Source organism: Haemaphysalis longicornis, unplaced genomic scaffold, assembly GCF_048455015.1.
Source record: "Haemaphysalis longicornis isolate Haplotype H1 unplaced genomic scaffold, Haemaphysalis longicornis Haplotype H1 scaffold_1, whole genome shotgun sequence".
NCBI lineage: Eukaryota > Metazoa > Arthropoda > Arachnida > Ixodida > Ixodidae > Haemaphysalis > Haemaphysalis longicornis.
In genome coordinates this window covers 39,175,386-39,186,225 of record NW_027526203.1, presented here as the reverse complement: position 1 = coordinate 39,186,225, position 10,840 = coordinate 39,175,386, and positions in this window count along the sequence as shown.

Genomic DNA, 10,840 nt, shown 5'->3' with positions numbered 1-10,840 from the left:
TGACTTGGAGCTAGATACAGTGTACAAACTAACCAAGTAAAGAAAGGCCCATTCTTCCATTCAGAAACGTGTCCTGGCTTCGTTTCAACTGAGCGAACGAATTGCGACGACCCGTCGGCGTCCGGCGGACGAAACGCTGGGCCGACTGACTCTGTCTGAAGGCCGGGGAGCCGTGCAGATAGCGCAGCCAATTGCGACCTCGGCTCCTCTCGACGTCACACGAAAACGCCGCAGAAAATGGGCGAGCGTAAAGAGAGGAGGACAGCATTTTCTAATTAAGTTTTCTACTAAATAAAAGCGCGTAAACGCGCCCAGAGTGGTCGTAACATGGCCTGGGGACCCCGGACTACAATTTGCGCAAGTAATCCCGCAATGTTTACATATCACTTCAGTGTCCCTTTAATGCAGCCGTATTTTATACGCAGAAAATGCGCCTCTAAATATCCCGAGAAGCAGATTCTTACCGTCTTTCCAAAGCCCTTTTCTAGATCGTAATAATCAAGACGTCTTTAAACCATCAAAAATGCTGATTGAAAAGCCTCATTGACGGACTTATACAGCTCTTGAAAAATCCCACTTTTAGACCGATTTCCGAAGACGTTTTAAGGCGGGTAAATAAGTTGTCTAGAAATAGTAATACCCGCTGGACATTAGATGTAATTTAAGACCTCTCTAAAACTCAGCGAAAGCGTTATCGGATTGTCTGGGATGTTTACAAGCCGTTTCTTTCGTCCTGAAAAACCCTGGTTCCCATGGGTAGCTTGGTTGCGGGTGCATAATCAGAGTTTCTCGCTGTTGAGAGATAGCATGCTTGATAGCATGCTTTTGGCGTATCTCGCATCTTGAGATGAAGTCTTTCAGTTCTGCATTGAGTCCTGGCCAGAAGGCGCTTTCTCGAGCACGTCGCAAGCAGCTTTCTATTCCCATGTGTGACACATGGAGCTTTTGTTTGATTTCGGCTCGCAGCGACGTTGGGGTGACTAATCGCATTCCCTTGAAGATAATGTCATCTTCGACGGTGAGCTCATTTCTGAAGGTGAAGTACAGCCGGTAAAAGGCTTGTCTATAACACAGCTTTCGTACTCTCAGCCCTGTCCTGCCCCGCCGGAGCGGGATTTGAATAAAACTATAGCGGAATTCTCAAGTCTTAGCCCTTCGCTTTTGCCTCCGACATGTTTGGAACGAGTATGTTTCGGCAGTTTTCGGATGTAGCTGGTTGAAGTTGAAATCGCTGTTATAGACAAGCGTTTTACCGACTGTACATCCGTATGTCTTGAGGTACTTGATCTTTTTCCTCCGGCCATCCTGACTGGATTGTCGCTTTCAGTCTTCGCATTGATTCGTCATCTCTTGTTGCATTTCGGATTTTCTCCTGTGTTTCTTTACGCACGGGCAGGGGATTCACGACGTTGATGTTCTCAAGTTCTTCTTCACTGCTGTCGTTCGGAAGAAACGCACGAGACATCGTGTCGGTCAACTGAAGTTCTTTGCCTGGTCGGTACTCGATGCTTATGTCGTACCTTTGGGTTTGAAGAGTCATTCCTTGCAGTCGCCGTGGTATACTTGATCGAGTTGTTTCTTGAGAATCGACTGAAGTGGCTTGTGATCAGTGATGATCGTAGTGGCTTTTCCAAAAGAGTACTGATGAAATTGTTTCAGTGAAAAGACGATTGACAGCATCTCCTTCTCAATCTGCGCATAACGGGTTTCTGTTGGTGTCAGCGCACGGCTTGCAAATGACACCGGCTCCCCGTTCTGGAGAAGAGCTGCTCCTAGTCCCGTCTCACTTGCATCACATTGAATTTCCAGTGGTTTGAGCACGTCGTAGTATGCAAGTACTGGTGCTTTGATCACTGCTTCCTTGGTACTTCGAAATGCCTGTTCTTGTGGTTTTCCCCAGTACCATGGATCTTCTTTGATCGTGAGCTTTCGCAGTGGTCCCATCACACGCGAGATTCTCGGCAGAAATCTGGCGAGGTAGTTGACCATTCCGCAGAAGCGCTGTACTACTTGTACATCTGTTGGTCTAGGCATTTCTTGAATTGCTTTGACTTTCTCTGGGTCAACTTTCTGTCCTTCGTTCGTTAACAGGTGTCCCAGGAACACTGTTGTCGACGTCTTCAACTGCGTCTTTTCTTTGTTGAGGCGTATTCCCATTTGCCGGCATCTTTGGAGTAGTTTTTCCAATTTTCGGTCATGGTCTTTCGCAGCCTCTCTGTTTAGCCGACTCCGAACACCAGGATGTCGTCTGCGACGCAGATAACTCCACTGAGCACTTCTTCAAGTGCCAGTTGAAGTCTCTTCCGGAAAATTTCACTGCTCACAGCAAGTCCAAAGGGTAGGCGAAGCCATCGATAACGTCCTTGAGGTGTTTGAAGGGTTGTCATGAAGCTTTATTCTTCATCGAATGAACATTGCCAGAAGCCCTCTCGCAAGTCAAGTTTTGAGAAAACTTTTGCCCTTGCCAGTTCAGGTAGCACATCGTCGAGAATTGGCAGTGTGTGAAGTTCCCTTTCCAGAGCCTCATTCAATGCCTGTGGGCCGATGCAAATCCTCATTTCGCCGTTCTTCTTTGTTGCCATGACCATTCTGCTCACCCATTGTGTTGGTTCCGAAACTTTCTTGATTACTTCCCTCTGATCCAGGTTCGTCAAGGCTATGTTCAATTGCGGTTGTATGCTCACAGGAACTCTGCAGCTTGTTATCGCTTTGGGACATGCTTCGGCCTTGGTCACCAAGTGAACTTTTCCAGGAAGTGTTCCTAGAGAGTCTCCAAAAACATCTGGGTATTTCTCCACAATGTGACGTGTGAAGTTTTCTTCTGAAACCTCATCGATTCATGCCACAAGGTTGTAGTCTGTTGTTATGAGGCCCATCTTCTCTGCTGTCTTTCTGCCAATCAGCGGAGTGAGGTCTTCCTTAACAACTACAAATTTCACCTCATGCTTGGTCCCATTCTTTTCTGTCGTTTCGAGTTCCGCTTTTCCTATTGCCTTAATCATGCCGCCATTCCATGTACGCAGAGTTGTTGCGCATGGTTCCAGTTGCTCTCGTGCGACATGCATGCTCGTGATGACATCGACAGCTGCTCCGCTGTCTACTTTGAAATTCACCTGTTTTCCGTTAACTTCCAGTGGTGTGTAGACTGCGCATGTTTTCTTGCTGTCGACGGCAAGAATATCATCTTCTTCACCACTTTCTATCTCTAACCCAGCAACTACTTTGCGACTTTTGCATACGGCCGCAAAATTGTTCTGCTTTCTGCATTTGCTGCATACTTGCTTCCATGCAGGGCAGGCTTCTTTTTTGCGTTCGTGGCTGCCGCCGCAATACTTGCATTTCTGCAGAGTAGGCTGCTGTGGGTTTCTTGCTTTAGTGGTGTTCTGGCTGCCGTTGCCAGTTGCCGCGGCGTCCCTTTGTCTGGGAAGGGATTAGTTACGACTCCCTCATTGTGCCGGCGCGCGCGGCGACAAAGGCAGGGCGGGACTGTAAGATGTAAGACGACACTGTAAGATGTTAGCCGCGCGAAGACCGCTCTAAGCATTCGGCCTTGGTTTTTGAGCAATGCCGCCCGCTCAACGTAATGGTGTGTCCACTCCGCGCGGTCAGTGGCTTTAGGTGGCGGATGTCTTGTATTTGCTTGTCGGTTGCAATAACGTGCGCGGGAAACGTACTATGAGTGCATGAGAGAGAGCGTTAGGTCACGTGACCTAAGGAGGGGACATGTGTAGGATTGGTTGGTTCTTGTGGCCAGTCAATAGTTCATATCAATAATTTTGAAAGGGGTTTTCGCTCTTTCTTGAACGCCCCCTTTGTAGGCGTGGTTTTTGCGATCAAAACCGGAGTGTTGGGTGTTGTCCGAGGTCGGTCGAGAGGGATCTAGTTCTGGATAGATCTTGGCCGAACAGGCTGCTGCGGGCAGAATCACAATGTAACCGTCATCCTGTCCTGATGTAAATACTTGGAGTTATGTAAATAGTGTAAATAAATTTAATATCCAACAAGAAAAGCAGTCCTCATCCCTCACCTGCTTCAAGCATCGGACGTCGGTCATCGTAGCGAGTCGAGATCGTGCTCTCGGCTCGAGCTTCTTCAAGAACCTCATTATTTCGTCTTCATCGGTCACCAAGAAGATGAAGAGGCAAAATCTAACTACTGGCAAGGTCAATTTCTTTCCAACATTGTGTACTTCTCGTGTGTAGTACGATTCATGGATGTGCTAAAGTGGCTGTAGTCCACTGCAGTGAACTATCAATAAAGAAACTGCTCATTTGCTTGCCCAAAACAGCTAGATGTCCTATTTTTGCACATAAGTGATGATGGTGGTGGTGGTAATGGTGGTGGTGGTGATTATTATTATTATTATGATGATGATGATCACTATCATCAACATCATGAGGAGCGTGAGAATATATTCGCCATGGCGCCGTCCTCTCTAGTTACGCCACTGGCTCGACCGTAGCTCAATTTGCGCTGAACATGACGAACATCTGTTCGATGATAGGAATTTGGCGAAATTTGTCATGTGATGTGAAGACCCGTTCAACCACGTGGCATAGCCGCTTTTGAATGGATGCAGCAACAGGCTGGGCAAACGTAGCATCCGCAAAAGGCAGTGCTCAGCCTACAACCCCTGCATACACAGTAGAACGCTCATTCAGATGAGCAATTGTCCCAGCACGAGAGAGAGAGAAAAGTGCCCCTAGTCCGGGGGTTATGGAGCGGGGGGCCAGCTCTGCCCGTTCAGCCCACTGTCGCTGGCCTTGAGCGCTTAAGTCGGCCAGCCACTCTTCCCACTTGGCAGAGGTGGCGTGAAGTATGGGCGGGATTCTGGGGGCAAGTGCGAAGTGTGCGATATATGCCCGGGTGTTCCCCGCAGTGTGGGCATTGTTGCTTTTCTATCATATCTACGGTAAGCTTCAATGTCGACCGCTTAAAGCTGAAAAAGACATTCGTAAGGGGGATTTTCAGAATATCATAGCTGCACCGAACATATGCCGATCTGTTAAACTCGTGTTACAATTGACATTTCGAAGTTAAAGGGTTTCACTATAATTTACAGACTGATCTTTTCTATTTGCCCATGTATATTTTCAGATAGTGTCCTTAGTTGAGACCCCTTTTGGGGGGCAATTCCCCTGAGTGGGCATGAGTCATTCCTTTCTGGCCTGGCACCACCGCCACCCCGCCAGAAAGCCACGATGCGCGGAGGAAGCAGTTTCGCCACTTCATTCCTGGCTGTCGCCACTCTGCTGGCGCTGCGGCTGCGAGAAGCCGTCCTTGCCGGGAGCACCACCGACTTCCCGACAAGCGCCTCGAGCCCGTCGACCAGCGGCACGCACCTCAACAGCGTGCGCAATGGCGAGGGGGCAGGGGATGCATCACTACTCGTCGATGTACGTGTCTCGCATGCAGTGCAACGGCGCTTGGGGAAGTTGCTGACTGCGTAGATAATCGCGCGCTAGTGCTGGCATACCGTGAGTTTGTAAGATGCAAGGCGGCGGAAACTCCACATAGTTATTAGCTAATTAATGTATGACAGACATTCTACCGCACCCGACATTCAGATCTTAATATAAATCTGCTGTGTCTGTATGAAGTAGGTTGAAATAGCAGAGTAAATTTACTCCATTTTTCCCTCACGATATCGTAGCGACCGATTGTGTTCTGTCCGCTGCGGAAGCGTGTTCGGTGCAGCGATGAAGTACTAGGGGGATCTTGAGGTTCTGGGATTGACTTTTCTAATGTGCTCACGGTGACATTTGGCTACATCTCAAGCATACGATTTCAAGGTTACAAAATGTTTACGCGAAAAGAGAGAAATGATCAAATACACTTTGCTAAGCATATCTGACTCGCGAGGGTCTCCCAGCAGGTGCCGTCTTTCGCCCTCGTTCGGTCGACTGACCCTCGCCTCTAGCTTCCCGATCTCTAGCTTTTCCAAAGCGCCAAACACTAGTTTTATTGCACGAAACCCACGCCTCCAAGGGCGTGCTACAACAGAGAGTGGGCATGGCCTACTAACAAATGCACACTAGGCCGCTGACTGGCCACAACAACAATTCGTTTGTGTACAAAAGTCATGTCACCCAACTCTGCTCTCAGGGTACTCAAGGGCGCTCTCTCTAAGACAAGTTCACCAAAACACGCCAACGAACAAACAAAAGAAAACACAACTGAGAAACTCCCAGCGCAACAATCAAAGCTCGGGTGGTATACGCGCCCTACTTAAAAGGAACACGGAATAATCACTTCTGTTAGCGCATTTACGTATTCCTAGCACAGCGCGGAAACAACAACCAGTGACCGCCTTCCCATTGACGTATCCCAGACACACCGGCGGCACACCCCATAACTTCAGGCAGTTTAATACTGGCGCGTTTCTCTACTGATACTTGGTGACCCCTCGAATGACCCCACAGCTAGCATTACTGTAGCGACCAGAACGCACCGCGCCCTGACAACTAGAAAAGAGGCATGCAGGGGTTTCAACCTCGCTCGGAAGGAACAGCCGCCATTGACCGTACTCGCGGGGAAGACGCAGAGACCCTTTCAAACAAATTATCAGCTCTTCTTCCCGCAAGACAACGAAGGTGCACCTCAGGCTCTGATGACGAACTGACAACCCTCCCCTATGCTTCTGTCGGCTAGACCCGTATTTCCGCCCTTTGCGCACACCTACACGGCCTTCCAGGAAAACGACGGAAGGTCAAAAGCGTTCCCGCGGCTGCGCTGCACACCCCTTTAGCGCTACCTAAGTCCAAGCGGCATGAAAGCAAAGAAACACAAAAAGCTACAACAACGATAACTGAGCGGCCGGCGGTCTTCATTAACTCATTCAGGTACTTGAACCTAACTGCTTGTCTTCTGTTCAATCACCTTTCAAACAGATACAACATGTATTTTGAGCCAACATGGAAAACAGTAAATTGAACGAAGGGTTCGCGATAATACAGAAGTGTACAACATGTCTGTTGTGCATGCATCCTCTCGACCTCTGAAATGGCGATACGTGAATCCCAATAGGGGGAAAAGCCGGACTACAGCGAGAAACACTTTGTGTACTGGATGTGCTTACACCGTATTATTACTACTGGCCGCTTTACGGCATCACATCCCTCTGGTTTTCATAGCAAACGTCCCCCCTGGTATGGTTTTACGCCGTGAAAAGGTGGTCGGCGCTCCGAGCGGATGGAGAAACCTTTCCTTTGCTGACAGCGTCAAAGATTTCTATTTGGGCGGGAGGTTGGGCGAGCAGAGGTAGGCGCCAATTGGTTACCTTTTGTGGCCCCCCCCCCCCCCCTTCAATTTTTATTTAATCTCCGAAACCTCCCTTTCATTCAGTTCCCCACCCGAACATCAGATTTCCAAAGTCATAAAAAAAGTATTCGGCTCACTTAAGTATTCCTGAGGGCTTGAAGTGCGAAAGCAGTAGGGCTTTCCCTGTCGACACTTATCAAGTACTTTTTACTGTTTCATCGTGCGCGCACCTTTTTTTCTTCATCTTCATAGTTCACCAGACCGACAGCCATTCGGGACAACGACCGGACAAGCTATGAATCTGCATTAAGGCAGCTTCATAGAACCAGCATGACACACAAGGGGCAAAGTATCGGCAGGAGCTTTAACATTCAGAGCATGTAAACAGATTTAGGTACCCGAAGAATTTTTGTCTCCTTTTACACCCTTTCGTTCATATACCCGGAATCTTTGTTCCGTGTGGCGTCGAGTGCGGTTTCCCTGCCTTTCACCTCTGGGATAGATTCCCGCCCCAGCTCGCACGAGTTTCAAGGGAGTTGGGTTTTTGGATCCGCGGCTCACTACGCCTGGTTGTTCGCCTAATGCTTTCGCAGTAATTACAAAGCCCTCCTTAACCCCAAGGTGAAGAAAAGTTTCCCTCCTTCGTGTATCGTTTCGATCGCGATACATGACATGGTGGCGGTGTTACCGCCTTAGTGTAAAGATATACTATAAAGGGTTGTTCACATCACTGCCAGCATTCAAACTGTTTGGGCTGTCGTCAATATACCTCACCCAAAAATTGTTTTAGGCGTGTGTTATCATCCACCCAATTCTCCATCAGGCTTCGCAGCTGATCTACACGATTCAATAACAACGTCATATCTAACTGCCGTTGCTTCTACTCGGCGATTTCAATTTCCTCAATGTAAGTGAGAAAATCAACCCCAACTCGGCAACCCTTTTCTTCATTAGCAAGCGACTTCCTGGATGTTTGCACAATATTTTCATGTTTTCATTAACGCACCTAATCACCAAACCCACGAGAATTACGCAGTCGGTTTCCAACACTCTCGATCTTGTTCGAACATCTCGTCATGATCTTGTTTCAAACATAGCGTATCCCCCAGATCTGAGCGATGATTTACTGCTTACATTTGACGTTATTGTGATAAGACCTACGAAAGCACATTTGACGTTACTCTGATACGATCTAAGAAGGCTAGTGACACTAAAGTTATTCTAAAAATCAGCAAAGCAAACTCCCAAGCAATCAACGTCGAACTCAGCAATTTTGTAGCAGTATTCACCGCCGGCTCCCACAGCCGTATCGTGCAAACCAACTGAAACATTGTTCTCATCAAAAGTCAATGATCTTACATCAAAGTACATACCCGTCCGTACTATCACAGTTAACACAGAAGCTCCGTGGTATAAAGTCCAGTTAGAACGGTTGTCAAACAAAAAAGCACCTGTACCAGTCTGCTAAACAACCCATAAATCATGCCCGTTGGCAAGATTGTAATCGAGCCTCAGAAGAATGTACAGGAGCCCTAAAACGCACCAAAGATAACTTTTTCAGCAATAGCCTACCAACCATGCTTACAACTAACGCCAAAAAATTTGACGCGTAATAAACGCTAACAATGACACTACCATATCGCTTGTTCATAGCAATGGTGACTCCATTCCGGACGAAGAGTCTGCTTCCCTCCTTAACGATGCCTTTTCGCAAAACTGAACTTTCGCCGCGAAATACCGTACACAGAATGTTTGCATTACTTTACAATGCTGCCGCTAATAGTTGATTATGATGGTGTAAAAATGCTTTAAAATTGTTAAAAATACCTTCAGCCCCAGGCTATGATAATTATTGATGGGCATGCTGTTTTTCTTCAATCACACTAACAATGATTTTTCAGCAATCACTCACCGAAGGTTCTCTCCCATTGGATTAGAAAGTTGGGAAGGGCTACCATTTCATAAATCTTGTGGCAAGCATTCCCCACTTAACTATCGTCCAATTTCGCATACTAGCATTCCATGTAAGATTGTCGAACACATCTTGTATTCACATCTGGCCAATTTTCTTGAGACAAACTTGTTTTTTCCACCATCCCAACACGGCTTTCGGAACTCATTTTCATGCGAAACTCAGCTAGCATCGTTTGGTTGATTGTGGTGTTTAACGCTCCGACGCTTCACAGGCGATGAGGCACGCCGTAGTGGAGGGCTCCGGATTAGTTTAGACCACCTGGGGATTTTTAACGTGGGCCAAAATCTCGAACACACCGGCGTTTTCGCTTTTCGCCCCCATCAAAAAATGCAGCCGCCGCGGCCGGCAATCGAACCCGCGTCCTCGTGCTCAGCAGCACAACGCCCTAGCCACTGAGCCACCGCGGCGGGTACCCAGAGAACAGTGATGTAAGAATTCTAGGCGTGGCTATAGAGACAAGCGGTAGTGCCAAACAAACAATCACCACATTTTTTTTACTAGTTGACAAGATAATAAATCGCCTAACCGAGACAAGAGCAGAAAACAAAGAAGAAGAAACGATAATAGTCACGCAGCCACTGGTCATGAGCCGAATATTGCAGAGCCTACTGTACCACACATTTACCCGCACCGATGAAAGTCAGAGGAACACCATCACCAGGACAGCATATAAGGCAGTTCTCAACCTCAAAATTTCGACCGTGAGGCGAACTAACAACGGGTGGACCCCCAGGGTAACAGAATGGACATGTACAGACGGTTCTAGAAGAAGGGGAAGGCCATTAAACCGATGGAGGGATCATCATCATCATCATCATCATCATCATCATCATCATCATCATCATCATCATCATCATCATCATCACCAGCCTATCTACGCCCACTGCAGGGCAAAGGCCTCTCCCATTATTTTCCAATTACCTCGGGATAAAATACCAATATTCGGAGCAAATAATGGACTCGGAAAGCGCAGGACACGAGCGGTTAAAGGTCAATTGGAGAGTCACCCGGCAGTAGCCCTAAATAGGATGTTAGTGATAATGGCGATGAATATGCCCTGAACTTGGGTCTTCCGAACGCATTTCAAGAAATCGGAGAAACCACTCTCTTGGTACAAAGAGAGCGGCTGGAAAAAAACGTCGGGAGAGGCCATCGTATAGAATACAGGCAATCCCTCCCCCTTTTGAGAAGACGCTAGTGCACGCCATGACAGATATGACCCTGATCCAGTGACTCCGCATTAAAACTCTCCTTTACGAAAAAATATGGATCCAATCTTACGCAAGAAGAGCTGATATGGCAGAATCAAGTTCATTAGGGTAAGTTCCAAAATCAGCCACAGTAAGTTCCAAAATCGGACCACAATATACACCGACGCCGGGACACTTCCTCACTAACATGCAAACGGTACTCCACGTTGGTGAAGGAAGCAAAGTGAAACCCCATCAACCTGGCGAGCAGAGGCACTTCATAAGGAGCAGTACTCTCCCCAATGCTATTTAATATGGCCCTAATCAAATTGCCACAACGCTTTGCAGCTCTTCCGAATATCAAGCATGGGCTTTATGCCGCCGATGGAACAGTTTGGACGGGAACAGGCTCGTG